The sequence below is a fragment of the Coptis chinensis genome, unplaced genomic scaffold, assembly GCF_015680905.1.
Source record: "Coptis chinensis isolate HL-2020 unplaced genomic scaffold, ASM1568090v1 utg6152_pilon_pilon, whole genome shotgun sequence".
Lineage (NCBI taxonomy): Eukaryota > Viridiplantae > Streptophyta > Magnoliopsida > Ranunculales > Ranunculaceae > Coptis > Coptis chinensis.
The window spans coordinates 1-8856 of NW_028238171.1; the positions used below are offsets into that span (position 1 = coordinate 1).

The 8856-nt window shown below is 34.9% G+C and overlaps 1 pseudogene across 1 annotated transcript; it reads left to right on the plus strand.

Annotated features, from left to right (window-relative positions):
• The first annotated feature begins 1849 nt into the window (after positions 1–1849).
• Positions 1850–6009, plus strand: LOC147472969 (AMP deaminase-like; annotated as a pseudogene). The gene is made up of 8 exons (XR_015210623.1): positions 1850–1990; positions 3231–3383; positions 4327–4383; positions 4461–4571; positions 4939–5112; positions 5206–5286; positions 5375–5473; positions 5545–6009. The product of XR_015210623.1 is annotated as an AMP deaminase-like (transcript).
• Positions 6010–8856: the final 2847 nt, after the last annotated feature.

Consider the following 8856-nt stretch of genomic DNA (forward strand, 5'->3'; position numbering starts at 1 on the left):
CATTTATTATGGTTGATTCTATTAGTGAAGAAAGTTTGGAGAGAAAATAGAAAAGAATTACCACGGCCTTAGTGGTTCGGCCTTGCATATCCTCAATAGATATATAAGAAATAACACAATTGCACATAATAGAAACTTCCTAACAACTTCTGGTTGGGGCGCTGCCAAACCCCCAATGGACCATCCATACATAGCATAAGATGCAATAGTTTAGCCCTATAGCCCTCGAGAGATGTTCCTTAGAACTCTAACATAAGTGGCGATGAATAAGAAATCAATGTAATAGCATATGGCAATGATTGTCTGGAAGATTAAACACAATTGTTAGTTTGTTGGAAGTTGTAGTGAATTTGGAGATATCGTGGAAACCGTGCAGTGCCAAACTGCCAAGTTTTAAGTGATTTAAACTGGCAGAAGCAACAATTTATCAAAGTCCACACTTCAATTAAAAACAAATCAAAGAAACCCACAAAAGTCTCTCTATATTTCTTCTCAAAATTCATAAACATCAACTTACTAGTGAACCTAATTACAAGCCCTTATTTATACTAACTGACAACAAAGGGAAGCCAGTAATACAAGACATGTGGCTGCTACTAATTAAAACAATTCAAATTGGACCCGAAGTTATATGGGGGCTCACCTAATGCGTGCCACCCATGGGCTTGACTCGCCAATTCTATGTCCCAACTCATGTCCACATCAGTTTTTGTAGGACAGCTTCCAAGAAGCCGATGTGGAATTGAACTTGGTGCTGCCATCACCATTATTTTGCTAAGGTGCTCCCAACATAGCCCTTTGGGCTATACCTAGGGGCGTGCCAGTAACTGTGATTGTGATATCTCATGGGTTAGTGTGTCCAGATCCTTAATTTTAATAATGACTTATCACATACTAATGTCTTTGAGGAGAAATGGAGGCAGCCATGATATGCTTTGGGCCTTGAGTAGCTTAGCTGGGACATGATCAACATCATAGTATGGGCTGGAATAATTACAAAGTGGTACAATAGTCGGGACAGTTCTTCCAAAGATGGTGGGACTGTGATGCCTCGTGTGTATTGCCAAATGTGGTATGTTTGAAAGACACCTAGCGAGGAGTGATGATTGTAGCACCATGTATTCGATCACGCCGTCAGCTAGGAAGTTGTCCTAGGATGGCCTTCAGTGGCTTAAGTTGGCAGGGCTTATCTGCATGGAAGCACATAGCCTTTTGAGGAAAACCACCACAACCATGATGGTTCTTGGGTCTAAGTGGGGATAGTATTGGGCTTGGAAAAAATGGGATTGATCATTTGAATACACCTGAACTTAGACTCTGGTTTGTAGTCCAGATTTTTCGTGTTTTCTGTGGACAAAAGTTGACATTTTCAAATGTTACCCCTCAAGACTCTTTGACATCTGGAATCTATTACTAATTTAGAAAATTTTAAGTGCATAGGTAGTTCATTCCGCTTTTCAGGCTAATTTAGGTGGTTCATTCCTCTTCCACAATTGGAATATATTACTAATATAGAAAGAATTTAAATTTTTAAAATTTTTGAGTGTTGGTAGTTCATTCCGCTTTCAGGCCTACACCCTGGTTGTAAACAGAATATCAGTATATGTGGAGTAGAACAGGGTATAGGCATGATAAGGATCAGACATGTTGGTCATTCTGTCAAATGAAGAGAAAACCTAGTAATGTGAACATCATATCAATACAACAGTAAATGGCAACTAACATTTAGAAATATAAACCTATTCTCTGAACCCTGAGCTGCTTAAATTTTTAAAGTCAAACTTGCTCATGCCGTGATTCTTCTCAGTTAATATTGTAGTTCATCACTCATATTTTTAATGTGGTTCAGCTACCCAGGTTATACAATGTCTACCCGGAAAATGGGAACAGCTACATCCTTCCAGAACATTTTGGATAATGTGTTCCTCCCGCTTTTGAAGTCTCAATTGACCCAAATTCTCATCCTCAGCTGCATGTGTTCCTAAAACAGGTTTTTATGATCAATATTTTATATTCTATATCCAAGTACTACTGTACAAGTTCCTTTAATCCATTTCTAGATGTTGATCTTTTCTTTTCTTTTCTTTATGACTTTTCTCTTTTCTCATTTCTCTGTTCTTTTCATTTTCTTTTTTCTTTTTGACTGTTTGATGGTTAAAACTTCATCAAAAGCCAATCAATATAAAATGTAGGAAGAGATGATGTACAACAAACGAAGAAATCTTTAAATCAGAAAGATGATTACAAACAAGACATAAACATAATAATAACTGCTCAATGCCCCCATCAGGTGTTGAGCGTATTCTTTTGATGGATAAACTCTTCTATTGATATAAAAGATAGGATGATACAAAACAAACTACAAGATACTTGTATCTTTTATGCGTAATCTCATTTTGACTTTACAGTTTGCGGCTCTATCCTATGATTTTGCAGTAGCACATATGCTAAACTTTTCGAAATGGATTTGAGACGAGAAGAAAAAGAGATCGACTTATTTTCCTTGTTGTTCTTTTAAATTTATAACCAAAAAATTTCATATGCAAAGTAACTTTTTTTTTTTTTTTTTAATCGATAAAACTCAATTTATTCATAATAGTTCAAAAGGTTACACATTACAAATGCATATAGATCTTAGGTAGCAGTAGCTACTTGATCCTACCCACCCATGCCCTTAAGTTACAAGAGTATCCCAATTACATAGAAAATCATATGCAAAGCAACTACAAAATGATTCCTGTACTCTTTCTGCAGTCTTATGAAATCATCCATTTCACCCTCAGAGGATTGATTAAAAGCAAATATACAATGTAGAGCTTGGTGTATGCTTGTGGTATACATCAAGGGGGGTGAGAGAGGGAAGCTTATTCAACTTCAGTTTTTAGGTTGTAGGAGCATAAGTATGCAGTTAGCTTCAGTTTTTTCTTTTTAGGTTGTAGGAGCATAAGTTTTACTGAATTAAAAATCTATCACAGAAAGTTGTGGAAGCATATCTTTCACTGATTTAATAATCTATTTGGAAAGATGTGGAAGCATAAGGCTACTCTATGCATACCTACTTTGAAAATTGAGATGGATAATCTATGAAGAGTTTCACTTTTTTTTTCCTTTCCTTTTAATTCTGTTGTAGTGGGAGTATGCGTTGTTCCGGACTGACAGCGCCTTCCATTATCCATGGTAGGAATCAGTTTAGAACAATGGGTTATTGAAGTTCATTGTTTCCTGCACAGGTTGTAGGTTTTGACATCGTAGATGATGAAAGTAAACCTGAAAGGCGCCCAACTAAGCACATGCCAAAGCCATCTGAGTGGACCAATGAATTCAATCCTGCATACTCATACTATGCATACTATTGCTATGCAAATTTGTATACCCTCAACAAGGTAGTCATTTTCCTACTTTGCCTCAAGTGTTTGTTTCTCTGATTTTAAATTCCAATCCGTAGTTTCAGATGCCTTGTAGTTGTGCCGCTTTTCATGAATTTGTAAGATCGAATTATCAAAAGCAGTTTATGGAATCTATAGGTTATTGCAGTTCGAAGTTACAAACTTTAACATGTATACCTGTATACTATTGCCAAAAGCGTGAAAAAAGAAAAAAGAAAATGAAATAATAACAATCAAGTCTTATTCTAATCACTGTCTAGAATTTTGTTTAGCCCCTTTCCTTGTTTTTATCAATTGCTGTAATGAACATTATACAGCATTGAATTTTGTAGACAAAGTACTTAAGCCATGTCATTGCCAACTAGAAGACGGTAATAAGACTGGATTGTGTACTTTGAGTTGATGATTGTCTACACCAGGTAAGATATAGTAAAAAGATGTTGTCACTGGATGGGATTGAAGTCCTAATAAATGGGAAAAATATTCTAGTTGTATGGGCACATGCATGAAAGGGTATTAACAGGGTTGCTGATTTCTGTGGAGCATACAAGTGTTAGATGACTAGTGAAACATGATGGGAGTTTCTCCAAGTGCATGTAGCACAATAGAATCAGGAAAATATCTCTGAGAGTTTTAGAGAACATATAAGAAGAATATGATTTTTTTTCTGATAATTTGAATACCATCCAATCAAGTTGTACAAATGGAAACAGGTTTATATACTTAAGTAAAGTCTGTTGGGACAGAATAAATTATTTTAATAGTCTCTAGGCATGCTCTCATGTTCTGTTTAAGATACACTTTGATAGGTAATTATTAATTAACAGTTCCGAGGACTTATTTTGTCTGGTTAGGTTGCAGTTCTTGACCCTCAAATATGTATATTTTTGGCTCTTCATTTGAGATGATTGCATTTTCTTTTTTTCGTTCTCTTTAACAGCTTCGCATTGAATCAAAAGGAATGCCTACAATCAGATTCCGGCCTCACTGTGGAGAGGTTCTAGTCTACTTGCTTTTAAGATTTTACTTCTTCGTTATGCACACCAGTTCATAACATCATGATTACATGAACAGGCAGGAGATATTGACCACTTGGCCGCGGCATTCCTTTCATGCCATAATATTGGGCATGGGATCATTCTAAGAAAATCTCCGGTCTTGCAGTATTTGTATTATCTTGCTCAGGTTAATATTTTCTATGCTTGACTATATTCTTCTAGATCAAGCATAAGCTACATTTCAATTAATAGTAAGAACGGTCTGCCAAAAGCATAGAGTAGTGTGGCACAGATAATGTGGAGTAGGCCACCAGCCATTTGCTTTAGTTTAAACTGTCATGAAAAACGTGTGAACCCTATTAATATTGGATGCTCGGGTTCTTAAGAAGTATATATAGGAAACTCATATGGTCTGTAGGCTTGTTGCAGGTTAACAACCTCTTCGTATGACCATTCCTAATTTTACTACTTTCCAACTAAGCTCTCCACTTGCATCAATATATTTTTTTTTTTTTTGTCTATTGATACTGTGCCCTATCTATCGTGTTTATCAGATTGGAATGTCAATGACACCATTGAGCAACAATTCCTTGTTTCTGGACTATCATCGAAACCCATTTCCCACGTTCTTTCAGCGTGGGCTTAATGTTTCACTCTCAACTGATGATCCTTTGCTAATACATTTGACAAAAGAACCACTTGTGGAAGAATACAGCGTTGCAGCTAAGGTTTGGTAGTTGAGTTTTTTTTTGTTTTTTTGTCAGGCAAAAGGTTGAGGGTCTTCGAATTTCTTAGCAAACCTTTATTTATTTTTTTGCCAGGTTTGGAAGCTAACCTCCTGTGATCTCTGTGAGATAGCAAGGAATTCAGTTGATCAATCTGGATTTTCCCATGCTGTAAAAGTATGATACTGGAAGATAACTCATCTCTTGCTATGGTTTTAGGAATTACATATAATTGAATTTGTTTGATCTTGTTTTGCTACTGCAGCTACACTGGCTTGGGAACAAATATTATAAGAGAGGTCCTGAAGGAAATGATATACACAAGACAAACGTCCCACATTTAAGAATTATGTTTCGACATGAGGTAATTTATGTCTATGGGATGCAAGTTTACTGAAGGCTTTATGTTCCCTTCTGACAATCTTGATTTTGCAGACATGGAAGGAGGAGATGCAGTATGTCTTCTCAGGAAAAGCCAGGTTTGCTGAAGATATAGACCCTTGAACAACGTCAATAGGGGAGACGAGGTGGGGATACACTTCTGGATGCCAATGATTCTCCCCAAGGATATGCGCTGATTCCTGCGAGAAGTTTGGAAGCTCTCGTCTATATCGTCCTTGAACTCACGTTTTCCAGTCTCCATCTTGTTCAGTGCACTGATATGGAATTGTTCATTGTTGAAAGTGCCGCTACGAATCATGGAAGAGGAAAACAATCTCAATGGCAGATTGGCTGGTCGACAATTTTGTAGCTTATTATTAATTTAGGCACGATAGAGTTATAGACTGTTTCCTAAAACTTGTTTTACCATTCATTGATCACACATGACTTGATGGTCCTTGCAATGAGAAATGGGATTGTGCAATAATTTTCCCTTTCAAGGGATTTAATTCTTCTTTACTGATTCACAAGAACCCCAACCAATGAATTAAACTCTAAATGCGTTCATAATCAATAGCCCCAAATTGAACAGAAAAGCTATCCAATGTACTTCCATTCTCACATATCAGATAACCCCTGAGGTAGATAGGGCACTACATACAGTGACACCTAACACTTCACCAGCAAGATGGAGTGTGGATCTTTTAACCCAGTAATTGGAAGGAAGATAAAGAAAACTAGGTGAAATGAAGAGCATGAAAAAGGTAGCTATCCCGGACCTAACAAAGAAGAGCACTATAGAGTTTTAAAAGTTAGGTTATCTGATGATTGTATGTTTCTCATTTCCATTTGCATTTTTCATTTTTTTTTTCTCTCTACCTCTAATCTTCTCATAAGTTTTATGATAAAATACATTTAATTAAGATATAGAGAGATATTAAGATATAACACATCTATTATTCCATCGCAAATATATTTAATTTACTTCTCATTGTTTTGATCTCGTTTTTGTAGTTGACTTAATTTAGAAGTGTGATTAAGATATAAGAGAATAGATTCTTCACAGTAAATCTTTGCAATGGGATAATCGTTAATTTGGATAGATATTAAGATATAACTTTAAGGGTTAACTAGTATTACCCCCACTAGATGAGCCAATTAGGATTTCTCCCCACTAGATGGGAAATTAGGATCTCCCCCCTAAACACACGGTCAACTTGGTTTGACCGTTAACTTTCAAGTCAAACAATTGAAAATTACACAAATATCCTCATTGTTTTCAAAAAGAAAATGTTAAATTTTAATTAGGTGGGGGCATTTATGTCATTTTCAGTTGTTTGATTTTAAAGTTAACGGTCAAACCAAGTTGACCGTGTGTTTAAGGGGGAGACCCTAATTTCTTATCTAGTGGAGAAATCCTAATTGGCTTATCTAGTGGGGGGTAACACTAGTTCACCCTAACTTTAATATCATTGTAATATCATTGTTTGTCTCCCATCACAATATATTTTATTTACTTCTCACTGTCTGTATCACATCGCAAAAGATGTTTTAAAAAAACATTAACGATTATGTCTAAGTGTCAAAATATAACACATCCAAAGACAACAATGCTATTTCTCATTATCCACATCTAGATTCCTCCCCCCTCATAATTCTGATCACTCAAAAAAACTTCTTCCAAATGTTTTTAGTATCTACTCTTGAATACAACTTTATATTTCAACTAACATGTGAACCTTTTTTTTGTTAAATTTTCAACAACATGTGAATCTCTTTTTTGTTAAATAATTGTGAGAAGCTGTGGAGGTTTGCTAGAAAAAAAACAAATTAAATAGAGTTGTATTTTTCCACCTAATAAACAACTATTAGTAGTTAACACTTTGTAGTCATAATTTTGAAGTATATTGGATAGCGTGTTAGTTGTTGATGTAGTGATGGAGATTAAATATTGAAGATTAAAGATTTGGTGTTGGAGATAATTACGAAGATAATTTTTGAATATTATTTTGAAGATAATTTTTTATCTTCAATCTCTAGCATTAACCCAATCTCTAAAGCAAAAAAAGAGATGTTGGTGCTAGAGATAATTTTGAAAACACTTTATAGTTAAAATTTTAATTAGTAGTGAGAACATATTTTTTGTTTGACTTGTTCTATTTTTTTTTTTTTTTTTTTTTTTTTTTTTTTTTTTTTTTTTATTTGTATGCTTGCCCAATAGTTTAATTAAGCATGATGAGTTTGGTTCTATTTTTTTTTTTTCTCACTTTTTTACTCAACCTCATAATTTACCAAACTCTATTGAACGACCGAATGAAAGAATTCTACATTTCATTTTTTTTTGTTGTTTTTACTACTAATAGTTGCCAAAGAGGAAATCTGAAATTACAGTGGAATGTGTTATATGTAGTTTTAACTTTCACGGATAATAACGGAGATCGAATCATTACGTTGATTCTACATTTATTCTCAATTATGTCAACCTATTTTAGTTGGGAAAAGATTCACGACACATATTTTTTCTCATCTCAAAGAGGAAAAATGAGAGCTTTAATAAATCTTTATAACAAGATCAATTACAACCATCTCATCAAGATTTGAGTCGGAAGCATACTTTTAGTGATACTTCAAAACCCAAATTAGGGGTGGTTGAATTAGTCATGTCAAATTAGACCACTTCACCTTTAAATATCCCAATACTTTCTCACTCACCACCAAACCCAAATTCAAAACCTAAACCTAAACCTAAATTCTAAACCCTAAACCCTTTCGATATGTCTTCTTTTTTTGTGCAAACCTCCTTAAAGATAAGTCAAATAAAACCTGAGCGCTGCTTGATTAATCGGGTTTGAAGGCCCATATAATGGACCACCATTCGAGCAAAAAATGACAGCATTGTGCACTATATATAGAATAAAAGTTTACACACAAATCTTAAATTTGGACCCACAATAATAAATAGGGAGAATATATTAACCCTGAAGTAAAAAAATAATAATAATATATATATATATATATATATATTATATATATATATATATATATATATATATATATATATATATATATGTTTGGCTAGGATGACATTCTTATCGTTACATCCTTATCGTGACATCCCATCGTTTCACGCCCTTAAACCCGCCCACGATCTCAACAAAACACAAAATAGAAATTACGAAGGGTTTCTTCTCTCTCCTCCTCTCCTATTTCTCTCTCAAAGATCAAATCGAATTCTCCAAAATCAATTCTCCATTGCAGCTCCTCCAAAATCAAGGCTATGTCTCGGTTATACTACGTTGCCAAACCCGTAATCCCCGAGACTGGGGGCTCCTGAATTTTACCGTGTCAAGTGACGACCATTTCTAT